General features: G+C 49.2%; 2 long non-coding RNA genes across 2 annotated transcripts in view; one reads left to right on the top strand and one right to left on the bottom strand.

Moving 5' to 3' along the window:
• Positions 1 to 5,087: 5,087 nt before the first annotated feature.
• The window catches only part of LOC111812109, a 32,801-nt gene continuing 27,158 nt past the window's right edge, over positions 5,088 to 10,730 (bottom strand). The window contains exon 2 of the long non-coding RNA XR_002817701.1: positions 5,088 to 5,857. This is a non-coding gene — a long non-coding RNA (uncharacterized LOC111812109). The remainder of the gene's footprint in view (positions 5,858 to 10,730) is intronic.
• On the top strand, positions 5,779 to 6,965 carry LOC111812110. Its single transcript, XR_002817702.1, has 2 exons — positions 5,779 to 5,863; positions 6,847 to 6,965. It is a non-coding gene; the product is annotated as an uncharacterized LOC111812110 (long non-coding RNA).

The following is a 10,730-nucleotide window of genomic DNA, read 5'->3' as shown; positions in this document are numbered from 1 at the left end:
GCCCCACCCCCACTGCTGTAGGTGGCTGATTTCTACCACAACCTCGAACTTGCAGTTTACACAAAAACATTCATTTCAGCTCAACTGCACTTGAGGAAAGGCATATGCCTTTTCATTGTCTTTAATTACATTCAAAAAAGGGTTAATTTAGCAGCAACTTTAAAGTGGTATATTGCGACAAATGTAGCTTCAAAGTTAAACATGAGTTACGGCATCAGACAGTAAAATTCTGGTTCTATGAAATGAGAGGAATTTCTACTTAAAAAAAAAACAAAAACCAAAACTATGTAGTTCAAGTTGGCACTGATCTCACTGTGTACCTCAGGCTAGCCTTGAAGTCATGGTGATCCTCCTGCCTCAGCCTCCTGAGCTAACTAGGATTACAGGCATGCCCACCATGCCTGGCTTTTTGCACATCATTTTTATTTTTTTATTTTTATTTATTTTTTTTAAAATTTTATTTATTTATGTGTGTGTGTGTGTGTGTGTGTGTGTGTGTGTGTGTGTGGCCAGCTCAGCCCACCAGGAGGCGCGGCTGGCTGGCATGTGGTGCTGGGGGATTGAACCACGGTCCCTGTGCTTTGCTAAGCTTGTTCTAAATAGATGCTTTAGACCACTGAGCCATCTCACCAGCCCCTTGCACATCATTTTTAAACACTGATGTTGTTTTATCAGTCCTGGAAGTTGAAGCCTCAGCCTCATGCTCGCTAAGGCTGTGCTCTTCCACGAAGCTCCATTCCTAGCCCAACACTAAGTTTTAATAACTGAGGTTTTGTGTCTTTCTACTCATCCTTTGGTGTCCAGTGGGGGATTGGGTCCAGGCCATACCCTGGATGCCAAAATGCACAAGGCCCTAGTCCCTCGTGTCAGGTGATACAGTTTTGCACAGAGCCTGCACATCCCCTGCAGTAGACTTCACTCACCCCCCGATACTCGGCAGTATCTGATGCAGCATAAACGCTGTATAATTAATCATTACAGTGTGTCACAGGGAATGCCGGGACCGAGTCTGTCCACAGTCAGTCCAGACACGGTGTTTTCCACACCTGCTTTTCAACCACAGCTGGTTGAGGCCACAGATGTGGAACTCTCAGAGGCTGAGAGCGAACAAGAGACAAGACCACAAATTGTAAAGCGTGCCTCAGCGAATAGCACAACACGAGGTGGGATGGATGATGAGAAAAACTCGATGTCACTGTTGTGGTATTTTTAGTGTTCATATGGAAAGTTTAATTCTGAGCAAGGGAAGACAGTGAACCCGAGAGCTGTGGAAACTCAGGCGATGCCCCCCGAAGAAGGAGACAGCTCCTTGGATTCTTGCTGGCCTGCACTCTTACCACCAATAATCCTGGTTGCCTTTCATCACAGATTGGTGAAGCTGCAGAAGACAGCAGAAGGCGAAACAGATTCTTCAAGTGTGTACCAGCTGCTTGTAGCTCAGAGGGGCTAAGCCATGGGAATTAAAAAGAAGTTTAATAGGGCCGGCGAGATAGCTCAGCGGATTAAGTGCCTGCTTTGGCAAGACCAAGAACTAGGGTTCAATCCCCGGTCCTGCCCCCACCGTGCACTGAGCCGGTGACTGAGTCTGGACGTGGTGGCACACACCTGTAATCCCAGCACTGGGGAGGCTGTAAACAGGAGGATTACTATAACTCCAAGAGGCATAGTGAAACCCTATACCAAATACATAAAATGAATGAATGAATGAATGAATGAATGAATGAATGAATGAGAAATTTAATAAATGCTCTATCTTTTAAAATGGGCAATGGATAATAAATGAGTGGTTTGAGGGCTGGCCAGATAGCTCAGCAGGTTAAAGCGCCTGCTTACCCGTGCGCAGGGACCAGGGTTTGATCCCGGGCTACTATGCGGGTCCTGCCTCCAGGCTGTGCTGAGACGTGACTGAGACTGGCCATGGTGGCACACAAGCCTGTAATCCCAGCCCTTAGGAGGCTGAAAAACAGGAAGGATCACTACAAGTCTGATCTCTGTAGTGAGACCTTGTACTAAATGCATTTAAAAAAAAAAAAAAAGTGGCTTGAACTTCCCGGTCCACCAAGACAAATCTCATTTGCTCCCAACCCCCCTTTTCCGAACCCGAAGGCCAACTTTACAGCTGGCCACCTCTTGCTGTCGCCCCTGTCCCAAACCAGGGAAACATCATTTCTGGGAGTGAGAGAATCCGTCATGCTGTCCTTGTGCCAAGATGAACTAATCCTGTGTGCTGCGGGGAGCTGCAGCTTCGGCAGCTGGAGAAACACATGGCTCTGCATTTCTAAACACTAATGACCGCACTTCCCTGGTCCTGGGTGTTTTCTAATGCACGCCCCCCCCCCGCCCCCAACACCAGGAACCTGCGCCTGGAATGAGGCAAGTTGAGAAGTGAACCACAAACGCCCCATCTGATCAGTTTCCTTCTGGCCTTTCATGGTATTGTTTCTAAAACTGGATTTGAGAAGTAAATTCCTTTAGAGGTGAGGTTTAAGATTCCTCTCTCTCCTTTTTTTCTTGTTAAGCCCAGAAACTGTAAATTTTTTTATACTAGTGGAAAGTTGGCTGCTGGGCTTTCTAAACAGAAGGATGCACCTGAGCTGTCTGTCACCTCGAGATGTACCAGGGTTCAGTCCCCTGTCCCAGGCGTCCCTCATCCTGACAGTGTCTGAGTTTCCTTTTATGGAACTGGGACCATCTAGCGGAATGTGAGGTGCAGTCACCTGCTCCCCAGAGGGTGTGGCCTTGGGGAAGACCCAGGGCCCCCAGGGCCCTTCCCACCACCTGCTGAGTCCCTGAGAGCTTCAGCCCCTGTCCTTTTGCTCACATTAGATACCGATGGCCCTCGTGCGACTAAGGCCCCATCCCTACCAGCTCTGCTCCAGCCTCCTAAGCACAGCTCTGCTTTGTTTTTCCAGTGCGTATTCTTGTGTCAGACACATGAGGCTGTGTAGGAGACACTCCCAGGTCCTCGTCTCGGTCCAAGAAGCCAATATTTATAATCCCAAAGTTACGTTATTGGAATCCCATCAAGTTGATCCCAGTCTACCACTTACAAACGCAACCCACGGTGAAAATAAAGACACTAAATTATATTTTCAATCATCGGGGAGTCAAAGGGCTCTAAGTCCAGTCATGAGGACGGCTTCCCGGAACCAAGAGAGTGACCCAGGGCCTCACTTGGTTTTTATTCAGTGGGGGAGTGGCTTGAGGAGGATCGACTGAGAATTGTGGGAAGTAGGTGACCATGGTGAGCTGAGCTAGGTGGGTGGCCATTTACCTCCGCCATATGCAGAGAGGATATGCCGAGAGAGTAATCTGCGTTATACTATTATGCGATAGAGATAGCATCTAAGGTTTTGGGGGGTCTGGTGCTTCAGCTTTGATGTAGTCTTTCAAGCCTCAGGAAGTCACAGCCTCTATCTCGAGGCTCCATCCCAGCTGGCGATGCGGAGCTTTAGCTCTACCGTCCTGTACTAGGGAAACACGCATACCACCTTCAAATACTATCACCAGCACCTCAGCTAGACCAATTACATTGCTTAAGGCCAACTGAAGGATAAACAGAAGTCCTAGCCAGCTCTGTACAGAACAATGTGAGGAAATAGGGTCAGGCTCAGTCAAAATGGAGACAGTCGCTCTTCTTTTTTTTAAAAAAAATTTTTTTTTTTTTTTTTTTTTTTTTTCAGAACTGGGGATTGAACTCAGACCCTTACACTTGCTAGGGAAGCCCTTATTCCACTGAGCCATCTCCCCAGCCCCAGTCGCTCTTCTTTCAAGGAGAGCTGCTCAGGTCCTTGTGGTCTTCCACAAGGCTGTACACAGGGGCTTCCAGATCCAGCTCTGCCCAGGCCTTGGCGGTACACACTTGGGAGGCTGAGGCAGGAGGATCAGTGCGAGTCTGAGGCCAGCCTGGGCTACATGGTGAGTTCAAGGCCAGGCTAAAATACAAAGTAAAGCTGTGTTTCAAAAAACCAAAAACCAAACCAAACCAAAAACCAAGCTTGTGGAGTTCTCCTGTTCACAGATGTATCTTTGCTCTTACGTAAGTTCTTTAAGAATTATTATTATTATCATTACTATTATTACTCTGAGGATTGAACCCACAGCTTTCTATATCCAGGCCAAGGGCTCTACCACTGAGCTATACCCTCAGCTCTTTTAAAAGTTTTTACTTTGAGACAGGGTCTTGCTAAGTTGTCCAGTCTGGCCTCGAACTTGCAGTCCTCCTCCCAAGCAGTTGGGATGACAGACATGTACCCCGTAAGAAATAGTTTTCCTTTCTGGTAGAAAGGGATTTATTCAGTCATCTTGCGTATCACACGTTCATGCCAAAGGGATGGATTTGGAGGCAGGGAGTGAGCTGCTGCAGGGACAGATCTCCCCAGCCACTGGGGATCTCGGAGCTTGGGCATCTGGGCAAACTCTTTTGCTTTCCTCATGCGGAAGTGGACATGCCCAAGCTGAGTTTGGTCCAAGAAATGGGAGAACTGGTGAACGTTCAGTCCTAAACAAAAGCCAGAGAAATCATGACAGGTAACAGTGAATGTGGACGGCGAACATTCATGGGTGCAGCCACCAGCGGGAACCGTGTTGGTGGCCCCTCAGGAAGTCCTCAAGAAGGCCTCCACTCTCAGGGTACCTGGGGACATGACACTGGGGGGGGGGGTGTCATCCGCTTCTGCCCCAGGGCAGAGGGGACCGGGTTATTATCAGCTTCAGATCCTGGGTTCATCCAGCAGAGAACCTGACCCAATCCCATAGTGCAGGGGGGGTTGGTCTCTTCCTGCTGGCTATGTGGATGACGCTGGTGTCACAGGGTGGGTACCACCAGGCATAGAAAGTCACGGAGCAGAAAAGGTCAACTTTCTGCTTTCTGGGAGAATAGACCGCTCGTGGCCCAGGGCTGGAAATTCTATCTCTGGAATTTACCCTACCTGAGGCCTTTCCGGCTCAGGGATCTTGAAAGTCCCCTGGCCACTGCCAAACACATGGCCCACAGGTAGGGACCACTCGGCCCAGAGGCAGTTGGGAAACTTAGTGTCTTGGTTACTTTTCTCTAGTTGCTGAGACAAAATACCTGATGCCCAGAATTAAGAAAGGAAAGGTTTATTTAGCTCACCGTTTGGGGAGGCTTCAGTCCATACTCTGCTGGCTTCCAGGCCGGGTGGTGTGGTGAGGGGCGACTGCTCAAGGTGGTGAAAGACAGCAAAAGCAACAAGAGCAAAAGGGAGAAGCCTCTTCAGTCCCTCACATCACCTTCAGGCTATCCACACAGGCGTGGGTAGCACTCACACCCATAATCCCAGCGCTGGACCATGAATTGGTCACAAACTCAGAAGCCCACTCCATGACAGCATGAGGCTTTGGGGGGACATCTAGACACAAACCGTAACACTGAAGAAACTTATTGAGAACTTTATGGAGACTTACAGAGCTGCTACCATGACACCAGAGGCCAGCAGAGGGCAGGGGACTTTCAAGATCCCTGGGGCTGGGGCTCAGGACGTGGCATAGAGGCCATCTGTGGAGATGGGGACACAGACCAGCTCTGAAAGGAGGGGGCTGCTTGCGCAGAGCTGTGGCTCGGTTTCCCCAGATCCTCTTCTCCGTGTACTCCTGGGTTCGAAGTGGCTGAGAAGGATTTTCAGGAGGTCTGGGGCTGCTGGGGAAGCAGGATATGGCAGACAGATGCACAGGGTCAGTGGGTCCCAGGGAGCCCTGCATCCCCCCTGCCATCACGGCTGCCCTGCACCAGCTGGGATGTAGGTGTGGCTGTTCTGCCCGGTCAGCAGCTTCCAGCACTTCTGTCCACTGTCCTCAGTTCTGGATGGCGCCATGTTGGCCTTAGGGACGACCTCCTCTGCCGGTACAGACAAACACTGACACATTTACGTGTTTAACTACATCGCATCTTGGGTCAGCTCAAAGATGCTCCCTTCAGATGTAAAACGTGTCGGGGAGGGGGGAATAAAATCGGCGATGACTAGGGAAGCTGGTGATGGGTTCCTTGTTCTATTTGTCCGGTTTCTGGTACATTTGAAAATGTTTATGATAAAGGTAGGAGCCCATTGGTGTCCGTGGGGAGAGGGACACCTTTCTACATTTCTGGTGGGAACACAAAGTCCTCTGAATGTGATGGAGACGAGTGTGGAGAGTCCTAAGAAAACCGAAACTGGAGATTCCATGCAAGCCAGCTTGGTCTTCCTCCTCAGGCCTCTTCTGAAAGAGCTGACGGCATCCTAGCACCGTGGCCCACGCACGCCCATGTCTATGGCAGTGCCGTCACAGAGCCAAGTGTCACAGGCGGTCTCTGCGCCCATCAGAAGGTGAATGGATAAAGGGACTGCCATTTGCGTACCATGGAGTACTACTCTGCCATAAACAAAGACAAACCTGAGTCACCTGCAGGGACAAGAATTCACCTTGAGATCACCATGTTAGGCGAAAGGAGTCAGACGCCCAACTGAAATAGGGCATGGCTTCTCTTATATGGGAAACCCGACCTATAAATAAATTAAAGTGCAAAATAAAAGATAGATAATAGAAAACAGAGAGATCTTGTGCGGATGGGATGGGAACCAAGAAGCGGGAGGTGAAAAAGACAAGAAGATGAAATCATTCCAACTCCCTGCGGTGAACGAAATGATTCTGTGCTGCCAACGTGGACTAGTCAATATCAAAACGTTTGCAAAGTGGGGGGGAAAGCCCACCCTGCCCCCCGTCCAGCGCCAGAGCCACATTAGGCAGAGTTGCGTAACTGGAACATTCTTCAGTTCTCCTCGAGGATGTGGGTTAGAGAAAGGAAAACCAGCGCGAGGCCAGCGGCTGCTGAATGCGACTCACAGCGAGAGAGGCAGGCGAGGAAGCCAGCCAGGTCTCAGGGTTTACGACGGCTTTTGACTGTGAGTAATCTGCGCTTGCATGTGTGAGCTGGTCTTGTTGTTCTTATAAACAAGCCTCCAAGAACACAAAAAGAATCTGTGGAATTCTGATGTTCACCCAGGGTCTTGAGTTTTTTTCCACAGATTTTCGGCGGACAAGGTTTCAGACCTAAGTATGCACTTTTGAAAGGTGCCTGCCTACTGGGGCGAAAGCTTAAGTATTAGTTGAGATGTAAAGATTTTTCAAGGAAACACGAAACAAAACCTTCAACATCTCAGGCGTTGTTTGGGTAGGAGAGAAGATGACCGTGTGACCCGGCCAAGACAAACAACGGGACAGGGAGGCCTGGAGCCCTCGCGCTGTGTTCTGCTCTGAGGCCACACTTCCTGGAAAGGCTCTGACTTTGTTCCCTCTGTCCCAGCTCCACAGTGGGGTCATTTTAGGAGTTCAGTTGGTGGCCACAGCTTTTTAGGGACTTTAAGCCAAACCTTCCTTCTTTTTCTGTCTTTGTTTTTCTTTCTTTCCCTTCCTTCCTTCCTTCCTTCCTTCCTTCCTTCCTTCCTTCCTTCCTTCCTTCCTTCCTTTCTTCCTCTTTCTGGATTAATAAAAAGTTTTAAGGTAGGGAGATGTTACAAAGACCATATTAAGCAAAGGAAAATAGTTTATATGGGAACATAGATTGTCAATATTCACACAAATATATACAGGTAGTCATTAGTTGAGAGAAAAAAATATATACTTGATAGAGAAATGAAATTAAGAATGAAAAGTTCACAGAAATTTGTTGCTTGTATGTTTGTTTATTTTCTGAGGCAGGTTCTTGCTGTATAGTTCAGGCTGGTTTTGAACTCATCATATAGCCCAGGCCAGCCTTGAACTTGTGGTGATTTTCCTGCCTCAGGCTGAGCATGTCACTGGTTCTCAGAATGTTTTAAAACCAGTAGAAGGGACTCTCTGAGCCCTACCTCAAGGTGGGAAAGCAGAGAGGGCAGAAACCAGAACCAGAGCAGGACGGTGCAGTGCAGCGAGGACAAGGTGAGTCTGAGGGGCACAGGCTCGGGAACACAGGAGGAACCCTCCACAGCTTGTCAGGCCAGCGCAGGCCCCTTCCGCCCACAGTGACGCGACTGGGGGAGGGGCGGTGTGAGCAGGGACACACAGGTCTCTAAGTGACTTGGGTGCTTGTGGCTTCCCCGGAAAGAGGCCAGACTGAGCCACTCCAAAATACTCCTTGTGGCGTGAGGGTTATTTTGACATGAAGGCAACCAAGAAGTGACAAACACAGAGGGAATTTCCTGCCTGCTTCAGCAGCCAGGCGTGAAACTCCCGGACAAGGTGTCTGTCACCTGGTGTCAGGAAGGACAGCACTCTTGTCACCAGAGAAGGGGTGACACCAGACAGATCTGTGTGCACAGAGCTCACTAGACGGGCGCCGGTTGCCTTTGGTCCCCATGCGTTCCCTTGTCACCTCCCTGTGCTCCACTGTGCCTTGCTCCCAGCTCCCCGTCCCTTACTAAAATGACCACGCAGGGGCTGGAGAGATGGCTCAGTGGTCTAACGCACCTACTTGAAACAAGCTTGGCAAAGCACAGGGACCGCGGTTCGATCCCCAGCACCACATGCCAGCCAGACCCGCCCCCTGGTGGGATGAGCTGGCCACACACACACACAATAAATAAATGTAATAAATAAAAATAAATAAATATTAAAAAAATATTAAAATGAGAATACAACATTTAAAAAAAAAAAAATGACCACGCAGCCCACGCCACCGCTCACCGCCTGCCACTCTTCCTCACCCTCTCTGGTGCCCACCAATGTGACGTTTTGACTCCAGAGACACATGAGACGTCAGTCAGTCAGAGACCTCTGGAGCAGCCAGCCCACAGGCACACAGCTCTGCAGGGTGCCCAGGACCCTTGAGGCCACTCAGAGAAGCCTGGAGTTGGGGGCGAGCGTTTACCCAGTGTGCACTGGTTCAATCCTCAGCCTTGCCAAAAACAGACAGACAGACAGACAGACAGACAGACAGACAGAGAGACAGACAGACAGACAGACAGACAGACAGAGAGAGAGAGAGAGAGAGACAGACAGACAGACAGACAGACAGACAGACAGGCAGGCAGACAGGCAGACAGACAAATAAATAATAAATAATCAGCACGGGCTTCTGCCATTTCCAGCAGAAAGCCAAACACCAGGCTGCCCTGTCTGTCTCTCATACTATTGTCTGTGGCTATCACAGAATAGCTGAGGCGGAGAAGTTTATAAAGGCAGCAGATTCAAGGAAGCTTGCAGCTCCTGGAGGCTGGCGGCCCAGGGTCTGACAGCTGCGCCTGGTGAGGGCCTCGGGACGCTTTGCACATGGGCGGCTCTGAAGGAGGAGAGGCAGTACCTGGGACAAAGCAGGGAGGAGATTCTGAGACAGCTAGGGCTTCCTCCAACGCGCAGCCAACTCACCTCCCCAGCAGCAGCACAGGAAGAACTGGGGCTCAGGATGTGGGCTTGGGAACCTCTCCACCCACAGCACCCTGTTTGTATCATGACATGGCTAACAACTATAGTACTAGTTTAGCCTTGTTGTACACTGGTTTTTGTTTTTGTTTTTTTTTAAGTTCTATTGAGATATACAAGGGATGATTGAAGAATAGAGGGATTATTTAAAATTTTAAAAACAGTGAAAGACTAACTCCCAAGAATAATGGTACAGATGTGTTCAGAAAAGAGGAAGATTTTCAGTATTGTGAGGAAGACTGGCAATGCTTTTTTCTTTTTCTTTTTCTTTTTTTTTTTTTTTTTGTGGTACCGGCGCTTGAACTTAGGACCCTGCACTTGCCAAGAAAGCGCTTATTCTACTGAGCCATCTCCCTGGCCCTTTTCATAATTTTTAAAAAATTAAATCTTCACTTTTTTTTTGATCAGCCTGTGTTCATCAGTTGTTTACAATAATTTCTGGCAAATAAGCACACTACAAGCCATCCAGATAGCTAAAGTGCCTGCTTCGGCAGACACGGGTTCGATCCCAGGCGTGCTGTGCCAGCCCCGCCCCCGAGACTGGGCGAGGTGGCGCGGCCTGTTACCCCAGCACTTGGGAGGCCGAAGACAAAGGATCACTCCGAGTCCAGTCTGTGCACTGAGGCCCTATAGACCTTGTACTAAATACATTTTTAAAAAATTAAAAATAAAAAAAAGAACACCACAGGCCTGGCACAGTGATGCACGCCTATAATCCCAGCACTCAGGAGGCTGAGGCAAGAAGATTACCATATGTTTAAGGCTACATAGTGAATTCAAGGCCAACCCATAGTACACATAGTACAATAATAAATATTTTTTAATGTTTTAAAATTCATTTAATGATAGTTAATAAGTGATTAATTAAATAATTATTAATTAATTAAATTAAAACAAAACTGTTCATCCTTTTTCCGTAACTAGTTCCTGATGAGGTCAACACAGGGATGGTCTCGTCCTGCTAATTACAGAATGGTGGAGACCAGCAAGGTGACTTGGACCTGGGAGGGGACAGGACTAAGTTAGGGCCACTAGTGCCCCCCACACATAGGGCCTGAAAGGGAGACAGGTGACACCAGGCTGCAAAGGTGTAAACAAGAAGGGAGGGACGAGGCAGACGCGGCCAGCCCTCCCTGAGCATCCCCGCCCTCCGTGTTCGCTCCTCTGTGCTTCCCCTCTGCCAGTTCCCTGGAAGAGCAGCAGCTTCTGAGCGGGGCGGGACAGCAGGAAGCAGGCCAGAGCCTGAAGTCAGAATGACAGCTGGAAGCGGCTGCCAACGGTGGACAGTCGGAGCATCGAAACAAAGAGGACAACAGAGGCCAGCCTGCTGGGTGGGA

The sequence above is a fragment of the Octodon degus genome, unplaced genomic scaffold, assembly GCF_000260255.1.
Source record: "Octodon degus isolate 3935 unplaced genomic scaffold, OctDeg1.0 scaffold00113, whole genome shotgun sequence".
NCBI lineage: Eukaryota > Metazoa > Chordata > Mammalia > Rodentia > Octodontidae > Octodon > Octodon degus.
Note: the sequence above shows the minus strand (reverse complement) of the source record. Positions and strands in the feature narration are given on the sequence as shown.